The 23,149-nt window shown below is 43.5% G+C and overlaps 1 protein-coding gene across 1 annotated transcript in view; it reads left to right on the forward strand.

The window, feature by feature from the left end:
- Positions 1-23,149, forward strand: part of DTNA (dystrobrevin alpha) — a 221,516-nt gene that overhangs the window by 22,624 nt on the left and 175,743 nt on the right. The gene's annotated exons all lie outside the window — the stretch shown is intronic.

Below are 23,149 nucleotides of genomic sequence, written 5' to 3' on the forward strand. Positions count from 1 at the left end.
ACATATCGTAATGAAACAGGCATTGCTATTATTGTTTGGGGGAGAGGGGATTGTAAGTAAAGCATCATTACATGAAGTCTCTGTAGAGCTTAGGCAGACGCTTTAATCACGTGTATTTGTGTTTTATTGCATATGAAAAGTTGGTTTCTCCAACCATTACAGGCAGTGCCATGTGAGACCTTGTCTGTTTGCATTACTGTCCATGCACAGAAACTCCAATGTCAAGCCACAGAAGCACTTGTATGAATCATAGCTGTTAGAAAGAAAGACTTATTAGTCATCTACTTCATTGCCCTTCCTATATAGAATTATTCTATATTGTGCTGTACATTTACTACTTTTTTGCCAGTCTAATTTTAAATTATTGAAGAAATGGGGCTCCTGCTGCTTCCCTGGGGAAAATGTTCCAGAGCATAATAGATCTACTGTCAAAAATATACTAATTTTGTGATATTCATTTTTCCTTTATTAACTTCATTTCATTGCACCAACTTCTGTCTTTTCTGCATTTTCCCATGATCTCACTTAGAAGCGTGAGCTTTGCACCCTGCAAATAATCTGTTTATTTTCAGCTCCTATACGTGCATTTAAAGGGGTACAAATCAACCTCTACAGGCTTGTAAATTGGGCTTGTGTTTAGCAGGAGTAAGCCAATGAAAGTCCTAAAATTAATCAGTTCATTTTGAAGCAACACATCTTTGCAACAGCTCCAGAAGTAATTACTAACAGCAGCTGAAAATTTAATGTGAGCTGAAAGTTAATTTCCTAGGCCACTCTTTACAAAGGATGGCTGCACTGTCTGGAAGGAAGCATGCAGAGTTAAAGCACGGTAAAACCTTGAGTAGATGTTGATTGTGCCTTGAGTTTTCTTGTTTGTCTAGAGCATTTGTAGGATACTTTGGACAGTTGAAGAATGTACAGTTTCCCAACTGACGTACGCTCATGTGTGAGCTCCCCCAGTCCATTTCAGTGCAAACTTTACTTTAAACCAAAGCATTGGCTTGTGCTGCCCTGTTATTTCTGCCCCACAATGGATGAAGAACATTCGAATGTTAAATGAAAAAAAAGAACAAAGCCAACAAAGCCAACATTCTGAAGTGAAAATACCTCACATCAGTTTTGCCTTAGTTGGGTTCTGTGTGCAGGTATGTAATCTGACTTAAACTGTGTACAACATCTTGTTGCAGGTACACATGTACTTAAGTGGCTTTGCTCCACAGCATGCTGAGCAAGGCTCATTTCACTCCTACTTTGAAATTTGCCATTATTAATTATGTGGTCTTTTCAAACCTTAGATCACGTGAACAACTTCCAGGTGGCTTGCATGCTTCTAGCATCCATCTGTTTTTCTTCTTTCCTGGTCTTGGACAAGTCTGTTTTGCCCTGACTTTGTCCTAGCTGCCAGCCCTCTTTCTGCTGAATTTCCTATATAGTTCCAGTTTACAGGGGTCCCTTTTCTGCTTCAGACAAAGATTCAGCCATGATGTCTTAGCCCTGGAAGTGAGCACTGTCTTAAAGGCTTTAGAGTTTGTCAGTTTTATTCTGGATCTGGATCTTTGTTCTTTTCCCAGGAAGTTACTGTGTTTTATATGACAGTGTTTTCCTAGAAAACCTTTACAATAGAACTTGGTAATTTTTAAAAGGATATGTTTGTTTGTTTTTTTAACTGAAGCTACATGTGGGCAAGAACATAAATAGAACTAGATTTCACAGAATAGGTTCCATAGGCGTCTACTTTACAGAGGACGAAATAAATACCTGCAGTGCATTGAACAAGGTAGAAAACATGACTGTGCCCTTTGCTCAACAATATCTCTTGCTTTTTCTTGAAATATTTGTGTCTTAACCTGGACAGATTAGTAGTCCTTTGAAGTCAATGAGAAGACTTCAAATGACATCTCCTGTTGTTTCTGTGTATTTAGTTTTCCTGTCTAAATATCCAAGCAACCCATGCAAGAGAAGTAAGACACAAGAATATCATACGGATCTTACAGTTAAGAAAAACTGGGCACCCTAACTAATTCAGTCTTCATTAGGTTATTCAGAAAGTTGGACAATAAAGAGGAGGCACTGTCTTCTGAGATAACAAATCTTAATGCACTTTCTTAGCTCCTTTTCAAGAGCCAGTGTGCCATTTTATTCTGTACAGTGGAATAAAATGAAAGTCAAAACTGAATCAGTCTTTTGGGTTTTGTCCCAATATTTGCTCTAATTGGCATTGCTAAGGTGACTGTGAATATATTACAAAAACTGCAATCAAATGTTCAGTTTTTGAACAGTCTTTTCCATAGCTTAGCTGCTCAGGCTGTCTTTGCCTCGAATATGATCATATTGTCAGTAGATGATCATACTGTCCCTTTTGTTAAGTAGGGCTGGTTTTTAAAAGGTAATTGTTCTTTTAAAATATTAATTGAATCTTCAGACTTTATCTGACAAAGCTGACTGTGCAAAATGCATGGAACGGCTTTGGCGTTATTTTATATAGTATAACTGACCATGAATAAAATTCATGCAGTAAATTAAACCCTAACAAATGAGTCTTTTGTCCCCTTTTTTCTCATTGAAATGTGGGTGAGTGGAACATACAGAAATTCCAGATATTTAAGAGACTTTAACAGGATCTATGCTGGAAAGTTAAAAATACTCCTTGGGTGTTTGGGGAGTTTTTAGTTTTACCTTAATATTGTCTCACTCATCTGTAGACTTGCCAAGGAATAGGTCCAGGTTAAGTACCTTTGAAAGTAACAGGTACGAAGCAGCTGCTAGGCATGGAAACCAAAGATTACTACAAAGCAAGTATGTTTTCTAAGGTATTATAATAGATATATTTGCTGAATTGAACCCCACTTTTAGAGGTTCAGCTGAGGTAGGAATCAGGAATTGGCTTTTCAAATCAAAATGGGAGTCTAGCAGGAAAAAAAATAACCTAGCAGAGAGTAGGCTGGACTGATGCCTACTTAACACTTACAACCTACCACATACTTTCACCCTTTTGGTATGTTGTGTATTTCGTTATGTGGGTTTATTTAGGTATACAAAAGTTTTATACGAATTTGTCTTTGAATGTCTGCTCTGAAAATAGTGACCTTGCAGATGTATGTGATGAATTCTACATTTATGTTGGTAGATGAAAGATTTTTTGGGGATCCAATTTAATAGCTCAGAAAAAAACATCAAAAAGTCAATAAAGGCAGAAGAAATATGTCTGTAACAGTGTTCAGGGCTGAGGTTTCCAGCTTATGGCATGTAGCTGTCATGTTCTGATGTCATCTCTTGATCCTCAGGCAGATCCTGTGGTGAAGTCTGGTGACCTCGCAAAAAAGTTTGTGACTTCACAGCAGTAAGAAATGAAGGTATAGGATGATGACAGTACTGGACGTGTAAGGGAAAAGTTCAAGTCGAGAAAAACAGTTGTGAAGGTATATTTATCTACAATCAAAAGTACAAAATAGTTCAAGGGAAAATTGATTATAATTTGCTCTGGTAGTTTGCTCCAGGAAAATTCTTATGATACTGCAGAACAGCTTAGTGGAACTGTAACACCAATTGCAAACCTGAGTGTATTCAGAAAAATGAGCCTTTTTTAGCAAAGGGAGAAATTAATTCTGTCACATACTAATGAAATGTCACATCGTTAGACAGAAGAAACAATTTTATTATCTACTCATCTTTCTAAGCTTCTATGAGTTTAAAATAGTTTTCTGAACTCTTGCAAATGAGGTAATATGCAAGTTCTTGATAGTTGTGTGGCAGTGTATAGACCAGAGATACTGAGCTTGGCAAGTTATTTTCATGTGACCATTTGGTTATCTTATGTGCAAATAGCCTATACAATTAAGTGTATGTGACTCCTTCTGCTGGTACTTCTGTCATGTCATAAATGCAGTGACCCTCAACAAAAGAGGTTAATGGCTTTCTTGTCCTGATGCCATTGGCCCAACAGAGCTGTAAAACAGAGCACTGGAGGGCTGGATTTGCAGTGTTCTTTGGCTTGTTGAAAATATATTTTTTTATGAATGGCAGCTAAGAAGGTTTGAGGATATAGGATACAGATACAACTCTAATTGCTGTCTTCATTATCTTTTGAGTGAGAAGTACTTGTGTTCTGGTGAACAGCAGCTGAGTTTAATCATATATAAAATATTTGCCGGAGTAATTTAAAGGCAAGTAAATATTTATTAGGGGTGCAGAATCATAGTAAACCCCAGACGAATTTTATTAAGAGATGACCTTATGCTTAATAATTATCTTACAAATGTAAACTGCAATAATCTACCTTCAAAATACAGGTCAGTGACTCTCATCACACTGTAGCAAAGGCTGCCATAGAGGAAGATGTGGAACAGGCTAAAGGGAATGCCCCTGGGACCCTGCAATTAACACATCCTGAGCGCATAGCTTCCGCAGCAGTGCTTACTCTGCACAACAGAGGCATCAGGAAAACTTGCATTGTTTCATGGCTTTTCCACTGACAGAATTCATGGTTGCTGCAGTTTAATTTACGTATGCTTTAGATGGAGAAGCTCTAGGCCTTTGTGAGTAAAACTCTAGGAAGTTTAAAGTAACTTTTTCCAACCATTAGCATGAAATTTTCAGGGAGGGTCACCACTGCTGTGTGACAAATGTGTGCGTAGTAAAACCGAGCAGATCTCTGACCGAGGGCTAGAAGAGATTGAACAGTTCACAGCTGGAGTCAGCTGCTGTTGTGAGTGCCATGTGCTGAGGACTCGTGAACTGCCAGGTCTCATGATCCTTTCCTTTACCTGCTCCTAGATCTTTCTGTGTGACAGCCTCTTTGCAGCTGGCAAAAATCTCCGAGTGGTACATGAAAGATTGCAGAGAAACCCCCCTGGGTAGCTTAGCTCCGCTGTCCTTGATCTTCCTTTGCACATCCGTGGTCTTCAGTGAAGCAAAGGGCCCTTGTGCCAGATTTGTGAATCAAGGTGAATCTCACGTCACCTAGAAATCTGCTGGGATTGATGGAAGTGGCACACATACATTTATTGTAGGATTTACTGCCACTGTTACATGAGTGGTCTTCAGAGAAATCCCTTGAATTTCCAGCAGGCAAATATAAGTATAAAGCCTTCAAGTTAACCCAAAACACGAAGTTCCTGCCTGCTTTGTCACCATCCCTGTTTTTTATCCCCAGTTGCCTGTTCCTTAGATCTGACACTAGTTTAAGATATGCAGGTAAGTATATTTTTGTGCATTTTGGAAATATAGCAGTGAGCACAGTTTCATGCATCTTGGGGACGAACTGAGGAGCCTTATTAGCTGAGTATTGCTTGCATACCACAGACAAATTTTTTCCTTCTTCTGATATTATTGAAAAATTTGCTTAAAAGGAATCACTGCACAGAACTGTTAGTATGACATCTTTAGTCCTTTTTTTTTTTTTTTTAAGATCAGATTAATGTATGCAATTTTGGAGGGACCTATTCGGGCCCATTAGTTTTGAAAAACTTTAGCTGTGTCACATGGATATCATCAGTAGAAGTTACTGTGTCCTATCTTGCTCATCTCTCAGTGTCCTACGGTGCAGGCTTCACAACATCTTGTATGGTAGGGAAGGAGAGGGGGAAATTGTGGATATGGGTACTGGTGTCCACCCATGGGACAATCAAAATTAAAAAATAACCAGCTTTAGGTTTACAGTAAAGCATTGAGGAGCCTTCTGAAGAAAATGGCCCCACACAAAGCTTGGCTGGCAGGTGTCTCTAGCAGAGCATCACTATTGAAAAGGGCTGCCAGTGACACAGAACAGCAAAGCAGATCATCAGCCCATCCAACCATGTGGCCTGAGGACTGAGAGGACAGGTGTGGCTACAGGCACTTATCCCAGAGTGGCTTCCCTCTCAATAACCCTTTTCCCAGGGCAGAACTTGGTAGAAGGATCCCAAGCAGAGCTACAGCCTCCCTCCATTGCAGGACATGCTATGGGAGGGAAGAAGTGAGCCTGAGGTTGTTACAGTTCTGTCATACTGCCCCATTAAATGTGATGGCTTATTGCTATTTTTAATCTAATTCTTTTGTGAGAATGGAGGTGATAAAACAAATTGTTTCTATGCTTCATTCACACACCTAATGGGAGAACTGAGGTTATGCCAGGGGATGGTGTGGCACTACCTGAGGGTGGTAAGGCTAATGGGAGATCTATACCGCTCCTGCGGGTGAGGAGCACCTCTGAAATGCTTGTATACCTGCTCACGCAGCATGAGGAACAAGGGGGGCGAACTGGAAGCTTAGGTCCTTTCCCAGAGCTGTGGTATCATTGGTATTAGTGAGACATGGTGGGACGAGTCCCAAGGCTGGAGTGCTAGGGTGGAGGGCTATCGGCTGGTCAGGGGGATAGGCAGGGCCGGCAAGATGGTGGTGTTGCACTTTATGCAACGGGGAGATGAGACTGTGTGGCCATTGCCATTAGGGTGATGTGGTAGAGAGCCTTTGGGTGAGGATTTAGGGGGTGGATAGCAAAGCAGATGTTGTTGTGGGTATCTGCCGTCAACCTCCCACCCAGGGCAATGGCATGGGTGAGATATTCTTTAGGCAGTTAGGGGAAATCTTGAGATTATTCGCACTCATCCTTCTGGAAGACTTCAACTTCACAGACATAAACTGGTAATATCATACTGCCATGACAAGTAAGGCTGGGAAATTCCTAAAGCATATTGAGGATAGCTTCCTGTCACAAGTACTGAGTGAGCCGATTAGGAAAGGAGCTCTCCTGGACCTGTTGTTTGTTGTGGGAGAGGTGATGGTAGGTGGCTGTCCTGGTCACAGTGATCATGAATTGGTTGAGTTCGAAAGTTTTGGTGTAAGGAGAAAAAAGGTCAGCAGGGTTGCCACCCTGGACTCTATGAGAGCAGACTTCTCAGGGAGATAGGAGTGTCACCTGGGAATCTGATGAAGAGGGTTTAGGGGTCCGTGAGAGCCGGTCACTTTCCAAAAATCACCTTTTAAAAGCCCAGGAGCAGGCAATCCCACTGTGCTATGAGTCAAGCAAATGGGGCAGAAGAGCAGCCTAGCTGAACAGGGAACTCTGCTTTGAACTAGGGTGGAAGAAGAAAATCTGTGACCTCCAGAAGCAAGGTCTGGCTTCTCAGGGAGTTTACAGAGCTGTATCTGCAAGGGAGAAAATGAGAAAAGCCAAAGCCCAACTTGAGTTGACGCTGGCCACTGTTGTGTCAGAAAAACTAAAAAAGCTTCTTCAAGTACCTCAGTGGTAAGAGGAGACCAAAGGAAAACTCTAGACAAATACTTGGAGTGGATGGTCACCTAACAAGTAGGGAGGAAGAAAAGGCTGAGGAATCTAAAGCCTTTTTTTTGCCTCAGTATTTAGCAGTGATGACAGATCTTGGGCTGCCAGTACCTCAGAGTTAGAGGACCATGACTGCGGGAGCAGTGACTTTCCATCTGTGGTCACCGGGATTGAAGGGAACCGCAGCATCAGCTCAACATTTACAGGTCCCTGGGGCCTCATGGGATTCACCCCAGCATGCTTACTGAAGAAGTTAGTGGATGTTGCAGCTGAACCCCTCTCAACAATTTATCAAAGGTCATGGAAGTCTTGGGAGGTCCCAGCTGACTGGAAGCTAGCCAGCGTTATACCCATCTACAGGAAGGGCATGAGACTAGACCCAGGAACCTGGAGACCTGTTGGTCTAACCTCAGTCCCTGGAAGAGTTATAGAGAAGATTATCCTGGGTGCTTCTGAAAGGCATTTAAAGAACAAAGATGTTATCATCTTCTGACCAGCTGGTCAAAAGAGGAGATTCTCCCAACATACGTACCGTTTGTGTGGCCTCACCTTGAATATTGTGTGTGGTTCTGGGCTCCGCAGTATGGAAAGGTTGTTAAGGTCCTGAAAGCATCCAGAAGAGGGCAACAAAGCTGGTAAAAGGGCTGGAAGACATGTCCTGTGAGGAGAGGCTGAGGGTGCTTGGGTTGTCTAGTTTGGAGAAGAGGAGGCCGAGAGGTGACCCCACTGCTCCCTGCAGCTCCCTGAGGAGGGGAAGCAGAGGGAGGTGCCGGCCTCTGCTCCCTGGGAACCGATGACGGGATGCTTGGGAACAGCACAGAGCTGCACCAGGGGAGGGTCAGACTGGGCATGAGGGAAAATGTCCTTATTGTGAGGGTGGTCAAACACTGGAACAGGCTTTCTAGAGAGGTGGTTGGTGCCCCATGCCTGTCAGTGTTCAAGAGGCTTTTGGACAACGCCCTCATTAATATGCTTTACCTTTTGTTTAGCCCTGACTATGTCAGGCAGCTAGACTAGATGATCTTTGAAGGGTGGTGAGGCACTGGCACAGGCTGCCCAGAGAAGCTGTGGGTGCCCCATCCCTGGAGGTGTTCAAGGCCAGGCTGGATGGGGCTTTGGGCAACCTGGGCTGGTGGGAGGTGTCCCTGCCCATGGTAGGGGGGTTAGAACTGGGGGATCTTTAAGGCCCTTCTAACCCAAACCATTCTATGATTTTATGATTCTTTGATTGAAGGTCTTTTCCAACAGAACTGTTCTTTTCTGTTCTGTTCTGTTCTGTTCTGTTCTGTTCTATTCTATTCTATTCTATTCTATTCTATTCTATTCTATTCTATTCTAATGCAAGGGAGTTGCAAATTGTAATTAGTATGGGGTACATCAGTAAGAATTTCCAAATACACATATTTGAAGTACACTGAAAAGCTTATGTTTGCTAATGAACCCACTTTCATTCCAATTTCTGGCCATATCTAGTTATAATTCATAACAACAGAGCGTCACATCATGAACCTTAGGTTCATTTGTGCTTTCCCATGGTTTTCATTGTAAGTCAAAGAACATCTGATTAAATGTATATATGTGACCTTGTAAAAGCCTTTTTGCTGTGTCAGCAGAGGTAGGAGAGACCAAAAGTGAAAGCAAAGATCCCTATCAGAGATCAGGGGTTGGTCAGATTGTGGTGGGGATCTGCCCCCAGCATCCAGATAGAAAGCTAAAGGCTTTAAGAGCCCTGTCAGTAGTGAGCTGAGAGATCAGAGAGAGATGAGCAGTGTGAGAGGGAAGTAGTAAGGCAAGTAGAGGACTGATGGATTTTATTTCCCTATTTGCATTGAGAATAGGAGAAGTCTCCTATTGTGTAACAATAGACTACTCCAAGAGAGGAAAGGTAATTCAAACTAAGAAAAGGCATGAAGGGTGGACTATTGATGAACCTCCTGCCAGGCAATGAATGAAATTATGTTTGCTGTGGATGTCTAATGCTACAGATTCTGTGCAAGTGGTATCATTGAGCCACGTGGGTGCAGCCACTGTGGTTCCAAGAGGGGAAACTAAGGCAAGAGATATGTGAACTCTCAGTGTAATTTGACCTTTCTGCATATTATGTTTGTGTTTGTTCATATAGCTGCTCAGTAATTAGTTCTGCCAGCTCTTGGTTTCCATATGTCTTAAGGAATGACAGTATATTCTCAGATTTACTTCTATTTATACTAGCTAAATACTAGTAAACCTGTCCACTGAAAGAATAAATTAAAAAATTGTCTTTTCTTCAGCTTTCTGTTGGGCTTTTCTATGTTCCTGACTATTAAAGACGCTTTATTTTTCATATTCTCCTTTCCTACAAACAGTTAAGCAAGTTTATAGTTCTGCATAATTTAGCTATACACTTCTTACATTAGACTCATACAGAGGAAATCATGACAAATTATGTAGGAGGAAGATTTCCAGTTATTCAAGGCCCTAAGTGATGAAATTGTATAGAGATTTATATTTTTATTAAGCAAAATTGTGGTATCTCCAGAGCATTTCCATTGCATATGAGCTTGAATATACATGAGAAAATCATTATCAAGGTTATCTACCTGAATATCTTTTGAAGAAATGGTTATACAGGGTTGGAAAATAACATCTAGCACCCATAGCTCTTAGGAGAGAGAAAGGCAACTCCTGACAGTGTGGAAGGTCGTCAAAGCAGACTGCATGTTGTCTGCTGCCAGTGCGAAGGGAAAGGAAAAATATTTTTAAAATAAAGAAAATGGCTGGGATATCTTCCTCAAGAATTTGGAGCAAGAGAAATCCTCATTCTGCAGGGTGGTCGCTACTTGTAAACGTGCATGGTGGCTGCAGGCTGGCCTGGACCAGCTGTGTGCCCTGTCCTTGCTGCACCAGCCCCGTTCTCCACCTGACTTGTTTTATGATGAAGGCAGAAAGTGTATCAGCCGATGGATTGCAGTCTGGGGCATTGCAGTCAGCAGCGGTGTGCACTCAATAATTGTCTTTCCTTCCAAACCGATGTACTGAATCAATTTTACGGTGTCCTACCAGTCCCACTGAGCAGGGAGAGGATTCCTTCCAGGCCTCTGCGGGCAAAGAGCTTGTGTGATGGAGCAGAGGTCTATCTATTACCCAGCTAGTCCACCTACAAATAGAGTTGCTTTTCTCATGGGTACAAAGGTTGATCCAGGGAGGGCTCCTGTATGGTCAGCCATGCCCCAGAAAGTCAATGATAGTCCTAACAGAAAGGAGCCTTCAGATGCGGAGATGATTCAGGGTCATGTGTCCGTTCACCTAACACCACCAAGGCTTCCAGCTGACTCTGAAAGTAGATTTGTGCTCAGAAATGTGTCTCAGGAGGAACACAAAGCACGTTTTGTCAGTCTGGCCACGAGGTCGAATGTAGCAGCAGTATTTCCTGCACAGTTAAGTCTCTGAAGCAACGATGTGGTTTGGAAATTTGGCAGAGAGGGTGGTTGTGCCAAGCACCCTGTGTCCTCATTGTCCTTTGCACTACTGGTAAGCCAAGACAAGGAGTTCTCAGTCTGTTGGAGATTTGTGTCTTATTCTCCGAGGCTGTGTGAAGGGTGCTGTGGAAATGAAGTATTTTTAACTCTTTGCAGCCAGGAAGGGCTTGGCATCATCACCAGTTAGTTTCAGTTCCTCCACGATGCAAGGCAAGATGTCCCTACAGGCATATGGAGGAGGGAGCACGGGGCTGGTTTTACCCTGGGTAGTCATCAGTCCAGTCCAAACCAGAAGGGTGGGTGTACGTCTTTCAGCACAAGGCAGGCTTTTATACCCCCTGTTATCTTTAAAAAATCTGCATGTCTGCCTCCCTCATGCCTCTGTGTTCTTACTTCATTCTCTCTCACTAGCTCAATTCCATTCCCAGAGGCCTGAAAGGAATAAATCCAAACATGCTCTATTTCGACTTATACCCCATGGACAGCACTGCCGATGTGGCATTTCAGAGACTGAGGGAAGCGAGCCACATTTGCTCATGGAAAGAAAAAAAAAAAAGAAAGAAGGAACTGCAGCAACAGAATGACGTAAGGTTTATCCTGCAGGTTCACCTCGGGTTACAACCGGATCTAATTCAGCATGCTCTTGTCAGTACAGCTTAGTTCATTTGAACCAAGAAATACAGTTCAATTCTGCATGCAGCTAACTCCCACATAAAGCATCAAAACCTTTCCAATCTAAATTTTTATTGCGTTTTTTTTTTTTTTTCTTCACTTGAAGAACTGTTGGGCCTGAATAATGTGGGTTTATTTATCTGTCTGGTACCAAGTGAAAGTAATTTCATGAATTTGATTAAAGAACCGTCTCCAAGTAAACGGGAGAATCGTGCATTTAAAGGAGATGTTCCCACACATTGGCTGCTAATGAGGTCACACAGGAGAACATTGCTGTTTGGGGCCTCTGCGCGTCCCCGGGGTGCATTTCCTCACCGGGAGAAGGTCCCACTTTGCGGTCGTAATCCAGAGCAGGGTTTGAAATAGCTCTTACAGCTAGTGATGTGCTGAACTGTTCCTTTGTTTTCATCTTAGTGCGCTCTGAGAGATGACTTGCATACATTTCACAGCACTGAGATTTCTATTTTTTTATTCTGTAACAATTCCACAGTTTTCTTCTGTGTCACAGTGTAGTGGCAAGCTTCGTCAGCGGGCAGACCCTGCAACTCCAAGAACTGCAAATAATCTTCGCTGCAGACCACAAGTCAAGTTTGTGTGGCATGTCAAGCAGCTCAGGGAAGTGAAATAATGCATCTTGGCCCAAATCTAGGGCAAAGTGTTTTTACACACCAAAGCAAGTAGAGTTGATGTATGCTTGCTGCCTTCATCTTCAAGTGCTGCTAGCTACTGGCAGTCAGAGCAAAAAAATGTATTAGAAAGCAAAGGTTTATGGTACAGTCCCAAGGCAGTAATCTTTTTTTCTTAAACGGAAGTTTTATACAGAAATCTCCTGATTGAACTTTAGTGTTAACCAAACATTGTTGTGTTGGATCCGACCCAGTACATTGTTCCTGGCAGTGTGCAGGAACTGGCCAGTGGATAGCTATGAAATAATTTGACACAAAAGGGGTATTTTCTTCTTAATCCCTGGCATTTAATCATTGCTTGTGTCAGGAAGTATAAATGTTTGTCTTCTCTTGCTTAAAGAAAGCAAGGTTCATTAAGGATTATATTCTTTCTTTTTAAAACAAATGAGTTTCTAATGGGAACGTGCAAGAATTCATTAACAATCTAATGAATATTCTTAATAGTCCTTTTTGGTCCCAATTATATTATATGGCAGACAGCTCCACAGGGTAAACTGTACTTTAGGTTTAAAAAGGTAGAACAGACTTTTCATTACTCTCTTTTAAATTTGCCTTTCAGTTTTAACCTTCCTGTTTAACTTTTCCTCTCTGTCTCAGTAATTAGTTTGTCTTTGGGCTTCAGTCTATTCTTTTTCTTCTATTATGAGGAAGCAAATAAGAATGGTTCGTTTTCCTTCTTTGTGCTATTTATAATTTTTATACAGCTATCCTACATTTATCCCGCCTCTCCTCATTTACTGCCTCTCAAACAAAAATCGCTCTTTCCGCGCGGAGCTGATTTTCGAAGACTCCTGGTCCTTGCTGACCCCTGCACCTGACCCCTTTCTGGGGCAGCTCTTCCTCAGCCCCATGGCTGGCACTGGCCGTAGCAGCCTTGATGCCAGCTTTACGCTTGTTTTGTTTTGTTTCCCTGGTCGAAGAGGGTTTCTGCACCTCACCTTGAGTTTCGAGCCATATGCCTGACATTGCCGTGTCTTCAGGAGCGTTGAGGTGGCATCGCCAGGCTGCTGTCACCAGGCTGAGATCACACGGCTGTCCTGTCTCCGTGATGGATTTGTCTAACTCTCTCCAAGTCGAGCTGACTTTGATCCCATGTAATGAAAAGCCTTAAAATAGAAAGCGGAAGGGAACAGAGACGAGCTTTAATTATTTACTGGCGAGGTAGAATCCATACCTTTTGTAAAGAGACTTCTTTTGTTGTTTTTTGGTCTATTCAGTTTTCATTAAGCCAAATTTAAATCTTTGTGCTCAGCATTGATTCAGATTCTGGGGCTGATTAAAGAGGCTTTTGAAGGAAGCTGCGCTTTTTCTTGTTTTACCTAGTTATTTTTTCCGTTTACTAAACGGAATAAAAATATTCCCTAAGCAATTTTCAGTAATTCAGTTGCAGTAGTGCTGGGAGGTCCTGGCTCAACGTTTTAGTTCCTCTAAGCACCCCGTAACATGGCACCCACCATGAAGAGGCTAAATAGACCAGACAGGTAAGGTGCAGGAGTGGGCAAGCGATGACCACAGTTCTGAGAACGAAGGTCAGAGAAAGCTTCCCAAATACACAGAGCTGAGAACTGCTACGGTCCTCCCACTGCAGCTCCCCAGTGCTCAGCCCAGTTGCAAAAGCAGTCCTCATCACCCTAAACATTTTGATACCATGTCTTTGCCCTCTTCTGAAAGCAGTAGAGATGTCCTCTCACTCATTCCACAGGGAGAGTTAATACAGTTGGTGATCACCAAGACGATGAAGGGCCTGGAGCACCTTTCTTTGTGAGGAGAGGCTGGGAGAGCTGGGACTGCTCAGCCTGGAGGAGGCTCAGGGGGGAGCTCATCAATGTCTGTAAACACCTGAAGGGAGGTGCAAAGAGGATGGCGCCAGTGGTGCCAGGACAAGAGGCCATGGGCACAAACTGGCCCACAGGAGGCTCCCTCTGAACACCAGGCAGCACTTCTTCCCTGTGCTGGTGACAGAGCATGGCACAGGTTGCCCAGAGAGGCTGTGGAGCTCCCTCCTTGGAGATCTTCCAAAGCCACCTGGACATGGGCCTGGGCACCCTGCTCTGGGTGGCCCTGCCTGAGCAGGAGGTTGGAGCAGGTGACCTCCAGGGGTCCCTTCCAGCCTCAGCCATTCTGATATGTCAGAGGAACCAACTGACCTAGGGAGAGGGCAAGGAAACTGTTTCCAAGTACCACCAATATCCATGAAGGCAATAAGAGAAAACCAGAAACTGTGGGCTAGACTGGAAACTAGACCGGAAGTGACTGAATGTAGCTCATGGGTCCTTTGTATTTTTAGGCGCAATCTGTAACTTGTAGCTGCAATGGGAAGGGATGAGTGGGACTTAAACTTAGGAGGTTTGGTGACCCGGACAAAATGCAGTGCCTTCTGAACTGGTCTATTTTTCACCATCCCCTGAGGCCCACAGCACTGCAGGTGGGTGATGGAGATGGCCTGCCCTTGCCTGGGTGAGCACATTGCCCTGGCAGGGTGTGCAGAAGGCTGCTGGGTGCCATCCCAAAGCCTTCCTCTTCTCTGGGGGCCCAACGGTGCCTCCTGAGGGCATGAGCTCCAGCAGGGTGAGGGAGGGCAGGGGAGATAGGCTTTGGTGCTCCACTTCCTTGCACTGTTGCACTTAAAGCCAGAAGCAACCTTGCAATTCTTGAGCAAAAAGGTTGCTTGGTTAGTTTGGGAAGTTAGCGTCTTCATGTTATGTGTGGTTGGGAAATCTGAATGCTTGCACTGAGGCTCGAGGAGCCCCAGCACCTATCAACATCACTGTGTCCACAGCTCCTTCACAGAAATAGACAGTAATGTGAAATACAGTGAAGGTTCAGAGAAATGTCCTTGCTTTATCCTCACCGTCTTGATGCCATTAGCAAACTACTGTACATAGGGGAAAACATGTCTTTAATAGTCCTGTCTCAGCTGCTGTTAATTTGATTTCCCTCAGGTATTCAGTGTTCAGTCACAAAGTCCCGGAGCAAGACTTTTCGTAACAAGCAGTACAAATAATTTACACTGTAATGTCTGAGGTTCTTAGATAAAGCATGTGCTATTCCAAACAAAGCAAAAAAATAGTAATTTCTTTTATTTGGGGATAAACAGAATGAATTCAGACAGGGGAGAAAGAGCTGTAAAAATGAGGATGTTTATTCAAAGCAGCTTTGTGGTATCTGACAGCAAGTAGATTATGTCCAGACCTGGGCTTGGCTTCTATGCATACACATTGTATATTTATGCGTGGGTTGTTTGTCATGATGCATCACAGGGCAATGTTAAAATAATTTGTACATATTCGTGGATTATTACAGATAAAATATTTTTCGATCTTATCACTTTTCCTGTGGAAGTTGTTAGTTTAGTTTATGCTTTCAATTCCATTCCAGCTGTAAATGTGGATGAGAGTAGTTCCTTTTTGATGTAAACTGAGCAAGTGTGAATTAGACACATCATTGTGTCCCTCTTGAGACCAAACTGGGTTTGTTTGCATTTATGGAAATTTGGAGTAGTGCAACTGAAAAGAATGGTTTCTACCCCAAATTGTCATTTCCCCTTCCTTTGCTAGAGCCACTCATTTAAAGGTGAGATTTTCCAGTAGGACTTTATTGTTGTAGCATTGGTTCTACTGCTGTGGTAGTATTGCTGGGCTTGTATAGCTTTGTGAAAACTAAAATTGAAGCATTTGAAGAAGAATTAGGTCATGACCAAGTGCGTTTGAAAATGCCATGCTAATTATTCACAACTTTAAAATTACTGAATGAGTTTTTTCAAGTTTGCTCTGTTCCATAGATCCCATTGACATTTAAATGTAATTCACTTTATCACCATGTTATATCATAAAATCCAGTTTGTAGTGTTTTCATTAGCTGGAAGATGTTCTGTAATACAAAAGGAAATCATTCTTAGGGCTTGGAGAAAAAGGGAATGCAGTTAATCTGTTAACACTGCCTTTCTAGAATTCACTAATTATTATTTTTTTTAAATTTCATACTCGTGTTAGGAGGGTTTGGGGTTTTATTTTTAGTAATCGTTGTGTAAAGTTCCTGAAATTCTCCAGAAGGTTTAAGATGAGTATCTGATTGGACTTTCAAAGTCGCCAAATCCTAAATGCTGCGTCCATCCGTTCAGCCTTTAATCGTCTCTTTTCATATGGAAAGTGTATGCTTTTCCTGAAGGTGCTGATTCTTCTAATCATTCCTTCCTATTCTGATGAGTTTGCACCTTCTCAGAGAAAAGTGCTTGAGCGTGATTTCTTCCTCTGAGATAGTCTCTACTCTGGTTTGGATTTCCATAAATCAGAGCTAAAAGGGAAGTGTGCAGTAACTGAAATATTGCTCTGAAGATCGGGAAAAGCACACTGTAATGTCTGAGCATTTGGAAGTACGTATTTTTCTCGGGGAACCAGTTTTCACTGTATTCAAAGAAGGGCTTTCATGGCAGCTGCAAATGCCTTTTATAGGTGGTAGCCAGTGCTGCCAGTTTTTCAACGCTCAGAAATAGTGTGCGCGGTGAGATTATTGACTGAAGTGATGCTCAGGTGGTTGTGGGTTAAAAAAGGCACGGGTTAAAAAAGTTCTTTCTCTGACAGTCAAATTGCTAATTCCCAAATGATGAATTGACTGCGTTTCTATAAGCCATATGCCCCCTTTCCCCTCTTTTGCTTATGCTTCATCTTGTTAAATGCGGTGTGGCATTAACATGATTCACAAATTGGGTGTTTTTTTCCCGTTTGATGTCTGCGAGCAGGCAGGGTATGTGAGGCATTTGCTGCCGGCATTGCATAACTTGTCGTTTGGCTGCTGTAAGCAACCAAACCGTGCCTGGGGAGTTTCATGCGCCTTTCTCTGCAGGCTGAGCCGCGCAGCTGATCGTGACACCCATCCCTCTCGTAAGATGAGATCATAGTCTAAATCTGGGTTACAAAGCGGGAAGACCGTGCTCAAGGAGAGGCGTTGTTTTCCCGTGCTCCCTGCGCTGTTCTGGAAGCGGAAGGATAGCACCTCTCCCAGCAGGTACAGGGCAAACGAGATCGGATGCGCTAAAAAAGGTCCACGTCACGCCATCTCCCGAGCGGGGTGGTGGTCATTTCTTCCTCATCAGCCGCGGCTTTGCCCCTTTCTCAGGTCGGCCGGGGTCTGTGCCGCGAGCAGATTGCTCGCTGAAAGCTGCCATCCCTCACCCCAGCCTCTCCGGCTGACATTTGGGATTTCTCCGCAGGATGGGTACAGCAGAGGGAGCAGTAGGACAAGCTTCTTCCAGGCTGTCTCACCCTGCCTGCGCCCTCCCAGCTCGGGCCCCCAGGCTCAGCGGCATCCCCTTCTGTCCCTACTCCCAGCGGGACCGAGACCCAGTCCGAGGGGAGCGGGGATGCCGTCGGGTCAGGATGCAGGCGGCAGGAGATGGCTGCGTGGCAGAGACACCTGCCACAGCCTCTGCAGAGCCCTGATGCACTTCACAGGGCAAGGCAGACGCTAGTGCTTTTATGTAATTGATCTGGTGAGATTCCTGCCAGTGCCCTATATATTAATGCTCCAACAGTTGTTATCAGTTCTCAGACTTTTAGCCTTCCTTCCATGTTCTTATGTTTGTTTGTTTGTTTTTTCTTAAAAAAAAAAAATCTGTTTCCCCTTTTTCCCAAGGTTTTTGTCTGGAGGTTTGAATAAAGTAAGTCTCAGAGTTTCATTTTAGAGCAGGAGGGATTTTTTGGTGGGATGTGGGGTGGATGAAAGAGGGTTGTTCCTGTGTTGGGCTAAACTGAACAGAGAATGTGTTTCATAGATTATCCTATCCCAGTCCTGAAAAAAAGTGTATGTCACGTCATCCACATGCATGTCTGCCTGCACACACACTTCAGACGTTGGCCCAATTTCTCGAAAGGCCTGTGGTTGTCTGTCCAGGCAAATATGAATACCTAATGCTTGTGGCATCTTTATGAAAGAACTTACTGGAAGTCTTCTTTCAGTGCAGAACATAACACTGCAATGAAACCAATGTGCTGGAATGAGACAGGATTACATTTCCATTTCCTTAACAACAATATTCCATTCATTTCATAATTTCAGGAATAAGGACAAGCATTGCAGGAGAAGGTTGTGACAAGGCAAATTTTGGTGTTGTGATCTTTAATTTCACAAATATTTCAGGTGCTGGCTGCCATGAGCTCTCTTACTGAGCAGTCATCACTGCCTTCTGCATACTGGGTCAGAGCAGACACGAAACCTTCAAAGCCGTAGAGGGTTCTTACCGATGAGGAGCCGATGAGGTCCGTATGCTGGAGCAAACACTACGTCATGAATCTTCATAACTGGCATACAGGTTTTTTGTTTGTTTTATTTTGCTTCTTAGTTTGGCTCTGTAAGGAAACACAATCATGATGTTCGTGTCTCTCACACTCCTGGTCGCAGTTAGTGGTTTTGAACTCATTAGACACCTTCTGCTGAATTTAGTATGGGGGAAGAAGTCTCAACTCTACTGATTCTCCTTGACTCTTATCACCTGTCTGCTGCTTTTTCCCTGGACCGTGAGAAAGTATGATTGGAATTAGATGATCTTTAAGGAACTAGATGATCTTTAAGGTCCCTTCTGGCTCAAACCATTCTATGAAAGGGAATATGAAAAGGAATGGGACTGCAGATTAGAGCAGCAGCTGAAAGAAGGACAGCTATGGAGACCTGGGGAAATTCAAAGGATTGTTGTGGAGATGGTGGCACAGGTTGGTTGTGTGGTTGATGTGAAGAAGCTGAAGGTAGACATGGGCAGCGCTCAAGACCTGAGGGGTAGAAGTGGTTGTGGGAGTTTAGAGAAAATGGGGACGGCTGTCATTGGGAACAGTAAATAACAAAGGATCATAAATCCTTAGGAAAACGATCCTCATTAGCTGCACTGCTCACCAAGCGACTTTAATGAAATACAGCTGTCACTTCAAACCTTTCAAGTTCAGCATTTTCAGGCACGGAACCAATAATGGATGATACAGCCTTTTTATTTATCCACGAGCACCATCAGGCCAAGAAGGACTTTTCCAAGGGTCAGTGCTGTGTGGGAGTAGGTTTACCTGTCTTTTAAATTTTTTTGTTAAAGATAAATATTTTTCCTTTCAATGTAGTAAAATTAATCAATTTATCTACAATAGCTTACTGTTTTTTTTAAGTTCTTTTGATTTTATTAAATCTCAGAGATCTTTGTTTTGCTATCAGTTTGGACGTCTACCAAGAAGAGTAGTCTTTTTTCTGTATTTAGTGTTTGGACTGAAGATAAATGGAAGCCGCATTATTCTGGTTGTCCTCTTACGTATTTTTCAAGTAAACTGAACATCTGCATCTGGTAAGTAATGGTTTTATTTTGCAGAGACAAGGCAACTGCACAGGGTTTTTCGGAAGTTGCCTAATTCTTCTTACTTAATGTTCATAATTTGTTCTTGTGTAGAAAAGTAAAGTCGAAGCCTTTATATCCTGCCTCTTGTGAGATGCTTATGTATGGTGATAAACACTAGCTTCAAGCACAAGTTTGTCCAAAAAAGGCCCACAAATTGTCAATACCAGACATAGCAAAAAGGGAAGAAATGTTCAAAAGTAAATCACAGATTTTTTTTTCTGTATTCAGTAAAATGGATTAACTGAAAATATGATTCTTTCCTGAAGCTTAGATGTATAACCATGGACATTCTCCAATGTAGCTTCAATCACAGAAGTGCAGACGTTAAAAACAGAAAAGCCAGCACAGAGAATCCTCTGTTGCTGCAAAACTGTGCAGTGAGTACCGAGTGCATTCCCCATTTACTTTGTTGCTGCTTTTCAAGAATACAGGCCATTTGAATACGTTTTACAGAGGAGCTAACACATCTGAGCGTTGTCAGTGGCCAGATGCGTCAGCCCGAAGTGCCAGCTGTTAGCTGGTGAGCCTGCTGGGGGTGGCAGGAGGACTCGACGTGGTGACAAGGGGCTGGGATGGGTTTCCTTGGGGCGGCCAGGCTCCCCCTGGGGAATGGGGCAGAGCTGTGCCCATCTCCGTCCATCTCCATCCCCTGTGCTGCCTTCCAGAGCTGCAGCGAGGGGCAGCGGGGTAGCAAGTGCTATGGGGTGACACCAAGAGCCCCCCGTCCCCGCTGCCTTCAGGAGCTGCTCCCCGTCTCTGAGTACAAAGGTGGTAGGTGGGAGAGGAGCAACTCGTGGGTCAGCTCTTGGCCAAACGCTGCCTGTTGGAGCCCGCTGGAGAGGGCCCTTGGGGTAGCCAAGCCGTTGGGTAACCAGGGCTGGAGGCAGGCCGGGGGTGGTGGAGTTGATGAATAATGCTGAAAAAGTCAGTGTGTTCGAGGCACCGTGACACACGGGGACTGCATTCCTGCCATGTAATGGTAGTCCTCTACGCTGAGCTCTTACTCTTGGGCAAACCCTGAAAATCAGCTGCAGAGGTTAATGAGATGTTCCTACGAGCAGGAATTACTCTGAGTAAGACATAGAAGGACCGGGCCTGTCGGGTGAAAAACGTTGCTTGTCCCAGTAAGTCCGAATCTTAAAACTGTCAAGAGAAATGAATTCAAGATGCTGACAGACAAGGGAAGACTGAGAGCAAATTCTGCGCACATTAAAAATAGCTGAATATGAAGGGACAGAACATGTCTCTCAGGCACGGGGCTAAAGTGGGGATGGCAGGAAGTCACACGGCTCCAGACATGTCACCTATTTACACTTGTCGCTGGCACCAAATCACTTCCCCCTCTGCGCCCTTCTCTACATGCAGCTCCTGCACCTCCACAGGAGCTTGCTGTACATCTCAAATCTAATGCCCCGTTGCATTTGGCAATGTTTTTAAGCAACATGCCCTGCTGAGAGAGAAGGAGCAGCAGTCCCTCTCCCAGCCTTGGTACATCTCTCCCAGCTGTACGCTCTGCCGGTCTCTGTGTTCAGCTCTGGCTGCGTCAGGCACTGGTGTTGCTGCACACCTCTTCGTCTGAGGAAACTGGACACCCATCTTCTCCTCTGGCTTACGTGACACAGTTTTGGGACATACGACCTCTCTGTCCCGTTCATGGAAATGGGATCTTGGTGTCCATGTTGACATCCAAGTCTTCCCAGTAATTTCAAGCATCCCATTTTCAAAGCTTCACCCCACATACTCTTAGGTTTATAATTAACCTCTTAAGAGACATGGGAAAGAAATGCTTAGATCCTCTTTCAGAGGATCCAAAACCCAATCTCTTTTTACCCTAGTAAAGGAAATTTTTACATAGTAAAGGAAATACAAAAGTTCAGATAAAACTGTGGGCATGCTTTTGAGGATTTCCTTGCCATTGTTCTTCCCCATACTTAAGCACTCTCTAGGGGTAGGTTAGAGTCTGAAAACAGTTCAGTGTTAATCCTTCACCTCTTCTGATCCATCACATTGGTCCATCACACTTTCTTCCGTGGGGAGCTGCTTTTCTCTTCGCTCATCTGGGTAATGAAAAGCCTCTCAGCCACAAAAGCACGACTTCTCTTTGTTCCTTCTCTTTTGTCTCTCTGAGCATCTAAAGCCCTGTGCTCCTTAAGACCTAATGTTAACTCTGCTTCTGATGGTTATCTGCCCTTCAAGTCTGACACCCTTACAAAACAACAGCAAAACGCTGGTGTGAGGTGTGATGCCTTTACACTGCATGGAGTTGCTCCTTTTGAATGGGAGATGCTGTGGCCTGGGGACTTTCTCTGGTGTGAGAGATTTGTAAGCCGCATTGGTAGACGTGGCCCTATCAGGAAGCAGTGCTAGGCAGCCTTCCTGCAATTCACTGCAACTCCTAAAACTGAATAATGGACGCATTCCCTGAATCGTGGTATCAGCAGCCCACGGTTTCAGGAGCTGAGGCAGAGGAGAAGTTGAGTGACTGCCTTAGTGTCTGGCAGGATGGCCCTGGCATGTTTTTCACTTGCTGGAGTTTATAAAGCTCTCTGTGAGGCAGGCATTAAACATACTGAGGTCTGTATTTGCTAATAGTAACAAAGGTTAGTGACTCAAAATAAATCTTTAAGCTTTTCAGGAGTCATCTTGTCAGCTAGTTTATTCTTTAATATTTATATGTTTCTGGCAACTTTTCCAGGTGTGTGAACTTTAGCTGACTCCAAGTAGAGAGGAGTTTGACTTTGGGCCTGTGGGACTGACCACGACGGTGGCTGTGGAGTTAGTGTTTTTATACAACATTGTCTCCTACAGCAGCAGCGTGAACAGTAGCTTGCCAGAGATGAAGTGCAGGCTTACTTCTTTTGCACTAATGTACAGCCTTCAGGATTATTCTTTTACTGCTCTTTCGGCCTTTCCAAGTTTGAGGTGTTTTTTTTTTTTTTTTTTTCTGTTAGCCTGGATTAAATGTATGATGACTTTTATTACTAAGTCAGCCTGGCTTCGCAACACAGGTGCTCTGAATAGTGTAAAATGTCTTTAAACAGGTCATTGGCAGAGCTTTTATGAACTGTGCTTTTAGCTAAGTGATTCTGGACACAGCTTGGCCTCAGCCCCCCTGCCCCGACCATGCTTGCAGCAGGACAAGGCCAAATACTGTAAAACAAAGATTCTTACCATGTTTTCTGTTTGAACTGGTGTGACTGTAAATTGATATTTCCCAGTTTCAACCAGAAGTGTTCCATAATTCATATGTTTTACATACAGTCTTGTGGCTCGTTCCGTTCACACCAGTCTTTGAGATAAGGAAATCCTGATGGCAAGCAGTATTTGACTGAATGCACATTTACAGATTAAGAACTAGCAGCTTCAAAAGGTTGATATTAAGAGCCAAGGGTTAGTATCAACCCTAATGACTCCTGAAGTCACTGGTAGTAATACAGGGTTATGTGGAAGGACTTTCTTGTTCACTTCAGTCTCCTCGAGTGCTGCCAATAGTTAGTCTATTTATTTCAGTCTGCCTTCTGAACAAAATTGCAATGCATTGTTATTGTAAAGTCACAAATTTACCAAGAGTGAAAGTTTGGAGGCTTTATGTTAGAGATTAGGTACAATCTTTCTTATTTTTGTACTCAGTTCCTCAACAGAGATCTCTGTACAGGGAGAGGTGCTGTAAGCATCCAAAGATGAATCTCTGCAGAATTTTGCTATG

This window comes from Cygnus atratus, chromosome 2 (assembly GCF_013377495.2).
Source record: "Cygnus atratus isolate AKBS03 ecotype Queensland, Australia chromosome 2, CAtr_DNAZoo_HiC_assembly, whole genome shotgun sequence".
NCBI lineage: Eukaryota > Metazoa > Chordata > Aves > Anseriformes > Anatidae > Cygnus > Cygnus atratus.